The sequence below is a fragment of the Polyodon spathula genome, unplaced genomic scaffold, assembly GCF_017654505.1.
Source record: "Polyodon spathula isolate WHYD16114869_AA unplaced genomic scaffold, ASM1765450v1 scaffolds_2498, whole genome shotgun sequence".
Classification (NCBI taxonomy): domain Eukaryota; kingdom Metazoa; phylum Chordata; class Actinopteri; order Acipenseriformes; family Polyodontidae; genus Polyodon; species Polyodon spathula.
The window spans coordinates 1-13,530 of NW_024473969.1; the positions used below are offsets into that span (position 1 = coordinate 1).

Consider the following 13,530-nt stretch of genomic DNA (forward strand, 5'->3'; position numbering starts at 1 on the left):
CATCGCTTTTTTCATTTCTTTTATATGATTAATAAAATGTACCGGTAATTTTATTTTAAATGTATGGTGCTTGCTTGTAACTTAGTGCTGAATGCAGCAACAGCCTCGGGTCCAAACCTTCAGCCAAGTGTAGATATACCATTTACATCAAACTGCTGCTGATCTTGGCTCGTCCGGTCTATGAAACTGGCACTGCAAAGCAACACTGATTTGTTTTTATTATTATTATTATTATTAAATAAGGAACCAAGATTTCAATTAACATTTATTCACAACCCCATTGCTATTATTATTATTAGTGCTAGTAGTGACAAACAGTGTAATAAAGACAATCAAAGAATACAAGCAGTGCTAATGTTATTAATAGTTTAGCGAATGCCTTTATCCAAGGTGACTTCCTCAACTTACTACAGCAGCTTATACTGTTCGTTTTAAATTGTTCTTTTACTGTAGCAAACAAAAGGCTTTGGACCCAAACAGGGTTGCTATAGCGAGGGTGTACTGTATTAAGTATTTGACGTATGTGCTGAATATACAACACTTGCACATTTTAATATATAATGCGTACACATTTGTTTTTTTGTTTTGTTCACCTCCCATAGTGTTCAGCATTTAGAGGGTATAAAGAAGTTTGGAGCAGAATCCAATATCATCCTTTACAAAAAAGTAACATACAGCAAGTATACTTGTGCCAAAAATGTCTGGTTTTAGTATACTATTGGTACCATTATACTATCCTATTTTGGCACAAGTATACTTGCAGTATATAACTTTGTATATTCTTTTTTGTAAATGCAACGTCGTTCTCAAATATTGGACATTTTTTAGATTGTATCTTACTTCTCTTTGGCATACCTGCATTGTCTCTTGCTAGATATGCCCCTCCAGAGTCTGACAAATACTTTTAGAAAACCAGGAGCAACTTCTGCTCTGGATCAAAAAGCTCAGTGTCACTCAGTACTATCAGTTTTCACTCTGTGGTGATATATTGGTGAGCATAGCTGCTTTCCAAGTTATTGACCTCAGATGATTTATAACCACCGCAATTGTTTTTATGCCCATATTTCAAATAATGAACATTATAAAAGCAAATCAACATTTTTTCTTTTATTTACTTTTAAAGCAGAGAATCAAACACACTTCTGACAACTTCATAGGCCTGCAAATCAGAGATGATCCGTTTTCTTTTCTCCCAAATATATCATGCAAAGTATAAAACCTCTCTGCTCGGTTTGATCACAGGCAGTTTTCTCACCAGTTTCGATTGCCAATTCCAGTACCCTGTCTCATTTTAAATGCAGGTTAAATCGTGCAAAGCACTGTGCGGCTATTTGACACAGACTACTGCTTCTCTCACAAGCAGGAGAGTGCCAGAAAAAACAAGGCCATGTTTACTGTATAACTGCAGATCCAATCGTTCCAGATGAGACCATTCATTTTCTATACATGCAATTCGATGTTTGTATTATTATTATTATTATAATTATTTGTATTGAGGCAGGGAGGCTGAAGTTGTTTCTAAGCGACAAGGAATCTGGAATAACATTCTTAGGGCTGGTGTATATGACATTTTGTCATCAAAGCTGTTTCTGGCGATGTCCAGTGGATAATATTTGGAATCTTTGGGTACTGTCGTTGTCACTTAATATTTTGTCAAATAACAAGACAAGTTCATACCTCAGTTGATTAGAGTGAAAGAACTCTCTATCAGTCAGCCTGGCTAGCTCAGTTGGTTGAGCATGAGACTCTTAATTTCAGGGTCGTGGGTTTGAGCCCCACTTTGGGCATCCTTTTTAAATACAAATTGTAGATGTTTCTTAGAGGCAATGTTTGAGTCTGTTCACATTTTATACTGCAACAAAATTAATTATGTACTTTGTCAGATAGGAATTGCTTGCATCGTGAATAGATATAACAATATTTAGTATATATTGAAATAAGTAATCTTACTTTTTGGGTTGGCTTCAATCCTTTTCTTTTTTTAGTTCATTACATTTCATTGAACAAAAGTTGACGCGTGTGTAAGAAAAATCAATCAATTTTCAGTGCCAGGACCTCGTGGCACAATGGACGTTAACGGCTTGTCTGTCTCAAGTTAGTTTGTATTGTTAATGTAACACCTCGCTGTTGCCCAGTCATTGTATCATATGAAGTATCACTTGCCAGTTGGGTTAGACGGTCTGCCAATAAAAGTTAAGACTATATTTTCAAGGATCATTTCTAGAGTGAAACATGTTTTGAAGGGATTGGTCTCAGTATCCACCAGGGTCCTGTTCCTCATAGCTGGTTGAACTAATTCAGGCTAATCAGAGGTAAGCAAGATTGGATTAACCCGATAATTGAAGTCAGACTATCTCTGTTTCTCTATGCGAATACAGGCTAAAAGTGTCTCGTTAACTCGATTCCGATTGAAGAAACCCTGGTAATTGCGCGTGCTCGTGCTCCTCAAAGGGAGAATCACAGAGCACTGAAACAATGATCTTCACCAAAGATGACTTCAAACAGAGAGCAACTTTTATTCAGCCTGACTGAGCAAGAGCTTATAATGGAAAGTTTTGAGGAATCTAAAAGCATTATCACAACTAAATGCAACACTGCTGCTGCAGCCAAGTCCAGAGAGGAAGCATGGAAAACACATTGCAGAGATGCTAAATGCATTTTTTTTTTTTTTTTTGTTGTTTTTTTTTTAATTTGTGGAGCACCGCACATGTGACAATGACGTCGCAGGATCTGTCACATTATTCTGAGAATAATTGAGGTCAAGTCATGGATGATGTACAGTACTATCCAAAGCCTGACACCTACTGTCTAGCACTGACATTGTATAGTCATTAAAATGTTGGATTATTTGCATCAGTTCCTGCTTGTTACAAGAAGCACTCACCAGGCAAGGGGTTTCTATAGTGTTGTGGTTATCACGTTCACCTCACACGCGAAAAGTCCCCTGTTCGAAACCGGGTGGAACACAGCAACGTTTATTTTAAATGTAAGTCTGACTGTGAGGTGAACGTGATAAACTCGACACTATGGAAACCCCTTGCCTGGTGAGTGCTTCTTCTGTTGCCCTGTAAGCATACAGTGCCTTTTTTGGATCACGCAGTACAAGGCAGTCTTCAAGTTTCCACAGTGTAGTGGTTATCACGTTTGCCTGCGGTCCCTGGTTCGAAACTGGGTGGAAACATGTACTTACTAATTGGTTTGTTGCCGTCTCCTCTCTTTGTGAGTCAAGCTGCAGCCCATCTTACAAAGTTTCCAAGGATCGGTCTCGTGGCGCAGCGGAAGCGTGCTGGGCCCATAACCCACAGGTCAACGGACTGATGGATCATCTGCTAGTATTTTGTTTAATTTCTTCTCCTGTTGGCCAATTTGTTTCTTCTAAAATATATTAACTCAAGGCAAGCCATTGTATTATTTTCACTACATACATGAAAACTAGTGTAACAGGCTTTGACATCTATCGCTTAATTTAAAATGTATTGAAATGTATGCCACTCCCAATTATAATAGGGAGAAAAAGAGAATCCTGATTAAGTTTCGTTTAAGTGAGCAAAGACTTATGCCGATACTAGCATTACTCCCAAACACAGGACTAGAAAACAATTAAAAGTTTACAAAGTTTATTAATACAAAAGGCAATTCAATATAACAGTGATTGTTTCCAATTAACAAATTTAGAGATGGCAGCAGTAATTTAGATATAATTTCTATGTAGCACTGTGACGGAGAGCGAATGAATCCGAATCAACAATCTCCCTCTCAACCGGTGAGGGCACTGTACAACAGGAGCTGCGGGCTTCCTACTGAATGGTTGGGCAGTTCATCCTGGGGACAGTCGGGAGCCGGCCATTCAGGAAGAGGGCGGCGTTACGGTACCTGGAGTCATCGCCCTAGTACAGTGAGCGAAGTTTCAGTCATGAATTGGAGGAGACGCGATTGAACTAGCTATCGGAGGGGGCGGGGTTTAGGGTACTTTAGGGGGATGTGACGCTGTAATCGGCTCCTTTGTTGTGGTTAATGGGAGGAGACAAGGACGGAACCTTAAACGAAGTGTGGGTTCATTGAGAAGTGTTGTGTTTGTTTTGCCAGACAGCTGATACGAAGCTGGAGCTGCAGCGAGAAGCCCGGACCTGAACGCGCACGAGCACCAGCACTCAGAGCACCGCACCTGCACCAGAGCACCCAGTTTGGAGACTTGTTTTGTGTTTATTATTTCGGGACTGCAAACCCTTTGTTTTGTAGCTGGTAATACCCATTGCTGGGTAGAACCAGCTTTAATATTTGAGTCCAGTTTTCGCTGGCAATACCCATTGCTGGGTAGAGCCAGCTTTATTATTTGAAACCCGGTTTAAAGGGCATCAAAAGAAACCTGACCGGTAAACTTCGTGTTTGTCCTTTGTTGGCGCACCTCAAATCACCTATACACCGGAGCACTACAAACCACTTTGCCACACTGCTTTACACATGACTCAAGTATTTCCCTTACCGTCGCCCAATCGGTTCGTTACCAACCATTGAATGGACGTCCTCAGTATTGATCAGTCCGGTTTTAATGAGGCAGTAGCTACCCTACTATATAAAGAGAAAAGGCAGTGTGTATATTAGCACTTGTATAACAAAACCATGCACAGACTTACAATGAAAGGACTAAAGAATATTCATTCATTTTTGGTAACAATTTAATTGGCTTAAAAGCAAACAAACTCGTCCTTCTAAATCACAAACAAACAATCCATGTACTTGGAACAATTGGAACATACGTTTTAAAAACATAACAATTGAATTTTTGCTGTGAGATCAGGTTGCAACCACTGGCTGATAACGACCTGCTAAACGTGTGCAGTTCAGTGTGGCTGTCATTGCATGCCGTTCAGAAGTGCAGTTGTCCTTCATTTATTTATTTTTTTTCAAGGTTACACATCCGCAGCTTCGCTTGCTGCCTCAATCCTGAAGTAGGGATGGGCCAGGGCTTCCGCTGCGGAGACTCTCTCGGTCAGCTTGAAACACAGGCATTTCTACAAGAACACAGGCATTGCACAAGGTTACCTCCTGTGGATCGTACTCAGAAAGCATGTTTATTGGGTATTTCGCTGTACCATGGAATTTATGAACTCCTTGAAAAGAATTGTGGGAAACATTGTCGTTTTAAAAATATACCTCAACTTCTATGATTCGATCCCACAATGCTTTTCAGTGTTGCTTATTGCTAAGCAGGGTGGGAGTCCATTTTTTTTTCCAATTCCAATTCCCTTTATAATCAATTCCAGTTCCGACTGATTACGAGGGAATTGGGATTTGATTTTAAAAAAAGGAAATCGAGCCCCAACCCTGTTTTGCTAAGACTGCATTAAAGATGTAACTGTAAATATTGTGAGCCTTTAAAATCTGATTGAGTGTCAATATGGGAATGAAAATCACCCAACAGAACGATGCTATCTTAGTTGACAGACAATATAAGCTCCCCAAATTGAGGAAAAAAAAAAATCAAGCGTGGGTTAAGCCTTGAGCAGAGCGGCGCGGTGCGGCACTCCTGGGCATTTTCACTGTGCGATCCTGCTAATGCGCACCCGGGCACCAAGGAGTGGTAAGCACCACGCGACCACACTGTAGCAGAATGGAATGGAGCACTACAGCAGCTGTCAGTACCACATAGCCAGCGATGCACTCGGATATCATTTACATATAGGGCCAAACGTTTTGCATCCCCTATTACAATATTAGGAAGCAGACAATTCAAAGAAAAACAAAAAAACAAACAAACAAACAAAAACCTACGTGAACATAATTTCGATATTTTATTTGCCCTCGTGCAAACCGAAGAAATTACAAAATGAAATCGCAAAAGTCTAGCACAGGGGTGGCCAACCGGCGTCTCCAGAGCCACATGCGGCTCTTTTGTGGTCAGTTTTCTTCCAGGATAACCTTGTACTTGGCTTGATTCATGCCAAAGCTGCCTGATTCCAGCCTTGCTGAAGCACCCCCAGATCATCACCGATCCTCCACCACAATTCACAGTGGGTGCGAGACACTGTGGCTTGCAGGCCTCTCCAGGTCTCCGTCTAACCATTAGATGACGAGGTGTTGGGCAAAGCTGAAAATTGGACTCATCTGGGGGAGCTTCAGCAAGGCTGGAATCAGGCAGATTTGTCTTTGTGAAGGGCGCATGAAACAAGCCAAGTACAAGGTTGTCCTGGAAGAAAACTTGCTTCTTTCTGGTCTGACAATGTTCCCCAATTCTGAGGATTGGTTTTTCCAGCAGGACAGTGCTCCATGCCACAAAGCCAGGTCAATCAAGGTGTGGATGGAGGACCACCAGATCAAGACCCTGTCATGGCCAGCCCAATCTCCAGACCTGAACCCCATTGAAAACCTCCTGAATGTGATCAAGAGGAAGATGGATGGTCACAAGCCATCAAACAAATCCGAGCTGCTTGAATTTTTGCGCCAGGAGTGGCATAAAGTCACCCAACATCAATGTGAAAGACTGGTGGAGAGCATGCCAAGAAGCATGAAAGCTGTGCTTGAAAATCAGAGTTGTTCCACCAAATACTGATTTCTGAACTCTTCCTAAGTTAAAACATTAGTATTGTGTTGTTTAAAAATGAATCTGAACTTATTTTCTTTGCATTATTCGAGGTCTGACAACACTGCATCTTTTTTGTTATTTTGACCAGTTGTCATTTTCTGCAAATAAATGCTCTAAATGACAATATTTTTATTTGAAATTTGGGAGAAATGTTGTCAGTAGTTTATAGAATAAAACAAAAATGTTCATTTTACCCAAACACATACCTATAAATAGCAAAACCAGTGATCTCTTAATTTTTTCCAGAGCTGTATATATTTTATATGTGTATTATTTTTACAATAAGTCTCTGAGTTTATTTATATATATTTTTTTTAAGTATACATTTTTATAGCGATAAAAAGCCACCAGTAGTGAAAAAGCGAAGCGCTGCCGCTGTATTTGAAGATGAGGGAGCAATGCGTGATTTCTTCTTGCTTGGGGTTGTTGATCTGCTTCCAGCATTATACAGACATTTAAAAGACAGCATTTCAGTCAAATCAATAGTTTGTTTATAACTGCTCATCCATTATATCCAAAGGATTTTCTGTCTGCAAATCCTTCTGCTAAGTTTGGCTCTTTCCTCTTCAATTTCCAATTTTATTTTTATTTAAGGGGACACAATAAGACATTTAAGTACTTTCACTTAGTTATCCCCTAAAGTCGTTCTGTGCAATGGTTAACAAACTTAAGGGAAATACTTAAATACAAACTGTAGAACATTTGGGAAAACTAAGGGGGCAATTTCACTTAAGGTGTTATGCAACCGGGCACTTGCCTTTATATCGCAGTTCAAATCTTCAAATCTGCAGCGTTATTTCACACAAACCATGCCCACATTGACAAAGAATATCCAAAAGACTTGAACGTCTGTCTTTAAATGTTAGCTCTAGAACTGCCAGGACAGTCATGCGCTATACGTGCTAAGTTTGAAAATAAACATTTAGTTTTTTTTTTCCATTTAAAAATGATGTTTCTGCTATGCAAATGTTAGATATCATGTTCATGAAAGTTTGTATTTAATTTTCATATCGGAGCTGATTAAAATGTACCCGTCAAAATGACTGATGTTGGTAAAAAACAAAAGGATAAACAGACACAAATGTTGACCAAATTTGCCAAGCAATCTGAGATTGCAACTCTAGCCTACTCCTAACAAGTGGCCTGGAACATTGCCAGTGCAAAAAACCCTACTCCGAAGGTGTGTGTGAAAACTTGCCTTAGGGATGTTATTGCTATCCTATGTCCAAACAACAATCAACTGCAAAAGCAAATTTCAGAGCTGCAGCTCTCACATCACACGATAGAACGTATCCATCTCAGATCTGAATAGTGCCACTGAACTACAGCTGCATTCAGAACAATGTGCGTAGTAAAGAATGCCAGTCACACTGAGTACAGATCCTGCCTGTATGCGGTATAAGAAAATAAACGATAGTTAGCTACTCACCCAAATAAGAAACAAAAACCAAACTATGCTTTTATATATATAGTGAAAATGTATTTCTTTGGTTATCAATATTACGCATGTACTGGAAAAAATAAAGGGCAGCTTCATTTAATAGTGTGTGTGTGCGTGCGTTATAGTAATTGTGGTAAAACATATCAGTGAAATGCTAAATGAAGCACTTTGTAAAGTCTGTGGCTCTTTGTCACTGTGTATGTTATTTCCTTGACTCTTGGTCTGTGAAAGGTTGGCCACCCCTGCTCTAGTGGAAACTACAACAGCAGCACAGTACTTCACGTGAGATTTTGAAATGTCACTTTTTTTTTTTCAATTTGTGGAAAACTACAAATCTGTCATTTCAGCACGTTCAATTATCATTCTTAATCCTGCAGGGTGTGATGCAAAACGTGTGGCCATGGCTGTAATGCCCCCCATGTAACCTGCTAAATAAAAATGCTGGTTTGTTTGTCAACATTGTTTTCCTGTCATCCATATGCAGGTGTATGAAGGGAGTGATGAACTTAGCAAAGAAACAAACTGTAATGCTGCATTTGGGTCTTGAACCGGCAAAGCCCAGGCTAGGAGCTGATTCCTGTACCCCACGTGGAGTGCCTTTGCCTCATGCGCCACTCGGGAGCCCCTGTTTTTTTACTGTAGATTTGGTTTAGAATACCGAATGTTTACATTTAACCCACAGCAATGGATCAATGACATTTGGCAATGAGATTTATAACAGATTGCAAACCGCCCGCCCGCCACAAAAGGGGAAAAAAAGCTGCCAATTCTCAAATGCCAGGAATGTGATGCAGAGAGAAGAGGCAGCGCACTTGTCAAGTGACCTTGCTTTCACAATGCGACTGGCTGCAGGAAGGCTGCGCCTTCACAGAATAACGTGCGCTGCAAGGCTTGGGTCCAGTATGAGTAAAAGCCAGAGTGGCACGTTGGTGACGGGGCCGTCCACCGTGAAGAGAGAGTCGATTTTACAGCGCCTTGAAAAATAAAGCAATCGTTATAACTGAGTGAAACTGATGGAGGCAAAGACCGGCAAGCCAAGCACATCAAGAGCGGAACCCTTCCTACACGCCTAGCTGTGGTTTTAAAGCTCAGTGTGTTTTCAAACAGCTCACGCCCTTGCGAAGCAGCACGACTGCATTCTGAATGGAGGCGTGACCTGGACGAGACAGAAGGGTTAAATGTGGGTTGGAATCCTATAGAAAATTCTACACAGGCACAGGAGTGTAAGCATGCTATTGCGAAGAGCCAGCGTCCAGCCCAGTTCTGCTCAATAAGTTTGTGTTAGCCAGGTCTACAGACAGTTCCATTACTGAGGCAGTGCTGTGCTGCGTGAAGCCTGCTGTCCATGCTGTTGTCCACACTGGGGTGAAGAAGGCAGACGGAGAAACCCAGTCACTGTAGCTGGGAATGAGCGCTCGTGTTTAGTGGGTGGGTGGATGTGTGTGTCTTTTTTTTTTTTTTTTTTTTTTTTATTCAATTAAAAAAAAAAAAAAAATCTACATTTTATATCTTAATTTTTTTAAGGAAAATAAAATGTAGGCCTAATATTTTAGGGACAGTTGATTCACATCGGGGCTAGCAAGTTTACAAAAGGGATTGGTCCTCAGGACCACAGTTATGTTAGTTTCTAACCCTGTATTAACGCATTCTCACGCCTTGATGGCTGAATATCTGCTACAGTGTTCATTTCTTACTGTTTTCGTTTGAAGCGCTACAGCATGGCATCGGGTTTCAAACGACACCGCTGTTCCTAGCAGGTACATACCAGCAGCAAGTCTTTGCCCAGCTCGTCCATGTTGGCAATGGGACTCTGTGTGTGGGGCCCAGTCTCGCTCCAGAAAGAGCTGTGCTCTAAGATATTGTTCTCAGGCCATTCTTCTTGTGGGGGGGCTCCGATAAACCTAAGAAGGGATACAAGAGTCAATTATTATTATTTATTTTTTTAACTTAGTGGTCACAAATTATTTTTGTTTTCTCCCCAATTTAGTAATCTCCAATTATTTTTAGGCTCAGCTCACCGCTACCAGCCCCGCGCTGACTCGGGAGCGGCGAAGATGAACACACGCTGTCCTCCAAAGCGTGTGCCATCAGCCGACCACTTCTTCACCTTCACCGTGCAGCCACCTTAGAGCTACAGCGTCAGAGGACAATGCAGCCCTGGCAGCTTACAGGCAAGCCCGCAGGCACCCGGCCAGACCACAGGGGTCGCTGGTATGCGGTGAGCTGAGGACACCCTGGCCGACCTAAACCCTGATTAAATCAGCCCCATTTATCTGTAAGGACTATGGAAAATAAACAGTCCTTTTTTAAGGGAACCGTCTGCCAAGTGGGGCAGAGACCCAGCCTGAGCACGCACTGTAACAATAAACACAGCGGACTTGATCAGGACTTCAATACCTCTCCATACAAGCATGAAAACAGCGTTGATACAACCGCTGGCCTTTACAGAGGGACTTGAAATGGTGCTGGATCCCGACGCCAGTACTGTTTACAGCGGGACTTGAAATAGTGCTGGATCCCAACGCCAGTACTGTTTACAGCGGGACTTGAAATAGTGCTGGATCCCAACGCCAGTACTGTTCATGAATTAAATTCACACATGCAGATTACTGCGCTCTGCTTGCACAACACATTGCTACAATTAGGGCATCTGTTTTTTGGTTTTTGTTAATTGTGTTTTGAATTTGAATTTTTCAGTGTTTATTTTTAGCTATTTCTGAGTTTTATTTTTTTTCGGGGCTTTCGTTTTTGATCTACTGGATGAAATTAGTGTTTTCGGACACTTTCCAAAACGCTTGAGCAGTTTTTTTTTCCAGTCAAAATATGTATAGCAGTAACTGGACAGGACTTGCACTCTTAAGCTGTCCTTTCTTTCCTTTGCTGTCTTCCACAGTGAAACCCCTCTGCTCACGGGCACGTTCTTCTGGGATTTTTATGTGGAGGCATTTTGGTTTTTTTTACAAGTCACTACAATTCCGTTTTAAATCCTCCGTATCTTAACTGTAACGCAGCTTTAAATCCTGTGAACAAGCCTCCATTCCCGACTGTAACCTCGTTTTCAATCTCGCCAGCAGAGTCTCCAATAGAAATGCAGGAATGTGCTGTCACTCAGTAGTTGGGGGGGCGGGTTTAAAGTATTCAGTACAAATCAGCGATAGATGTCAGGAAGGCGGGACGTTGCCCAGCAGCACTGGGAAATGCATTTATTATTATTTCTGTAGTAGGTTTTAACCCTTTAAGGTCCTATGTGGGACCAGGTCCAATATTCCGACATCACCACAGAGATAACACGGGCACAAAAAAGGAGATAGCTGCCTCCGCACCCAGCGCTCAAAGAATATCACAGACATTTCCAGAGCTTTTTGAGATGTTATAGTAATAAAATAATAACTTGGATCGTGGTGATAAAACTAGTGACCAGAGAGGATTTATCAGTATGCACGTTTATAAAGAGGTATGTGAATAACACAGCGAACAAGGGGTGGGGCTTGGCTGGAGATGCAGTACTGATGTCATTTTGCATGCAGTGCGTTTAAACCTGTTTTACTGAAAAAATTTAAACAGCGTGTGTAAAAGAAATTGGACCCGACACCCCTGCCGAGCGCTGAATAAATGGACTGCAAAGGGTTGTAAAGATAAAGTCACCGTGAATTGGTTAACCATTTCTATGGGTTTTTTTTCCCCCCGGTCATTATTGGCTATCCACTGATTGCATTTTTTTTGCATCGGGGTGGGTGGGGGGGGTGTTATCGGGTTTTATTGGTTAGAATTCAGAACACAGCACAGCTGTAAGCATCCGCACTGCACAGCTTTGCATGCTCCACTACGATGTATGTAGGATGACGGCAATACTGCACAGCAATTTTACTCGCATGTAAACCTCTGATCTTCTGCTTTTAGTGTCCGAGAGTGCTAGTAAACGGAGTGAGTGTCGAATGTGAGTGATGTTAACCGCAGTGATGTGCTCATGGGCTTTTCACATCTGCTGAGATATTTCAATGTGATAAGTAGTCCAGGGAGCCATGAAACAGCACCTGCACTCAGCTGGCTGGACTATATCATGCAAAACCTGCCACAGCTTCATTACAAGGACAAGCAGCATATCTATTTACAAAGGCTGAACAGGATGACAACTGGAAACTTACTGAAATATCTTCTTAAGCTGGTGCAGTTCTGAATCGCCACAAAGCAATGGCCTACAAAGTCACAAAAACAGCACAAAAAAAAAAAACCAGACATCAGCCGACTAAGCACACCAACACTAGCTGCACATTTCACATAGTCAGTCAAACGCTATCTGGCCAGCTTTTAAATGTTACATATGAAACTCAAAAAGCTTTTACTTTCTGAAGTGCCTTCATTGGAGATCTCAGATCAGGGCTTCCCAACCCTGGTCCTGGGGGACCTCCCCCTGTGTCTTCTGGTTATCATTGCAACTGAGCTCTACACAACTTAGTTAAGCAAGGTTTTCAAAATAAGCCAGCGACCGGCGCCATCCACCTGTCTAAAATGAGATTTTGCGAAGGCTGCTTTTATTTAAATATTACGATTACTTTCAGCTATTGTACCCCAAAAAAACCCCAAAAAACATTCCTTTTGTTCTGAGATATTGGGTGGGTGATGTCATGTATTAAGAAGAAAGGCATGCTGGGATATCCGCTGATCACTTGTCAGCTGACGGCAGAAGATGCACGGGAGAGGAAGATCTGAGGAGGAGGAGGAAGAGTTTGTAGACGCACCGTGCCAAACTTATAAATCTGGGAGACTCCAGTACTCGGCACCAATAGGCAATGTAATATTTGTTTGAGTTTCTTGAGGATGAAAAGCTGTTTTATTGAGGATGATGTTTAATATTTGGTATGTTACAGACACAAAAAAAGTGCTTTTTTTTTTACTTCAAGTAAATTTAAAACTTGACAAACTGCACGTCATGGAAAAAAAAAAGAAAAAAAAAAACAGCTGGTATTTGTGACAGGTACCTTAAATGAAGAAACTCCTTAGTTTAGGTTTTCAGTGTGTTACGCCACTGGAAATGAAATGCTTTTAAACTGTGCGGTTGGAGCGTTTGTTACAATCATTACACAATCAAAAACAAATGGTCATTTACTCAGAACACAGCGCCTGTTTAATTACCTTAAAAAATGGCTCTCGTTAAATGGTTTTTTTGCATTATTCTATTATTATTTGTAATACTAGCTTGAAGCGGGAATCTGTTTAAGGTAAGGCTGCCTCCACACCGGACAGAGCGACGCGAGCGAAGTCTCCAAACATCAATCCACACCAGAGATGACTTGGAAACGATGCACAAGACTGGAAATAAACACATGACCCCGCCCGTGCATTCCTATTGGACATGCTAGAGATGGGCGCTCCCGTTACAAACAGGGCTTGCTTTGATAAAAGGTCACCACCCTGACCTCTGGCAACTCCGTTGTAAAATAAAGGTTGGGCTTGAAAACGCTATGGATCCCAGTTACTGATCACGCCTGTACATGCAACAGTGTTA

At 41.4% G+C, this 13,530-nt stretch overlaps 1 non-coding gene across 1 annotated transcript; it reads left to right on the forward strand.

Annotated features, from left to right (window-relative positions):
• The first annotated feature begins 1,714 nt into the window (after positions 1–1,714).
• trnak-cuu lies at positions 1,715–1,787 on the forward strand. The gene has a single exon. It is a non-coding gene; the product is annotated as a tRNA-Lys (tRNA).
• Positions 1,788–13,530: the final 11,743 nt, after the last annotated feature.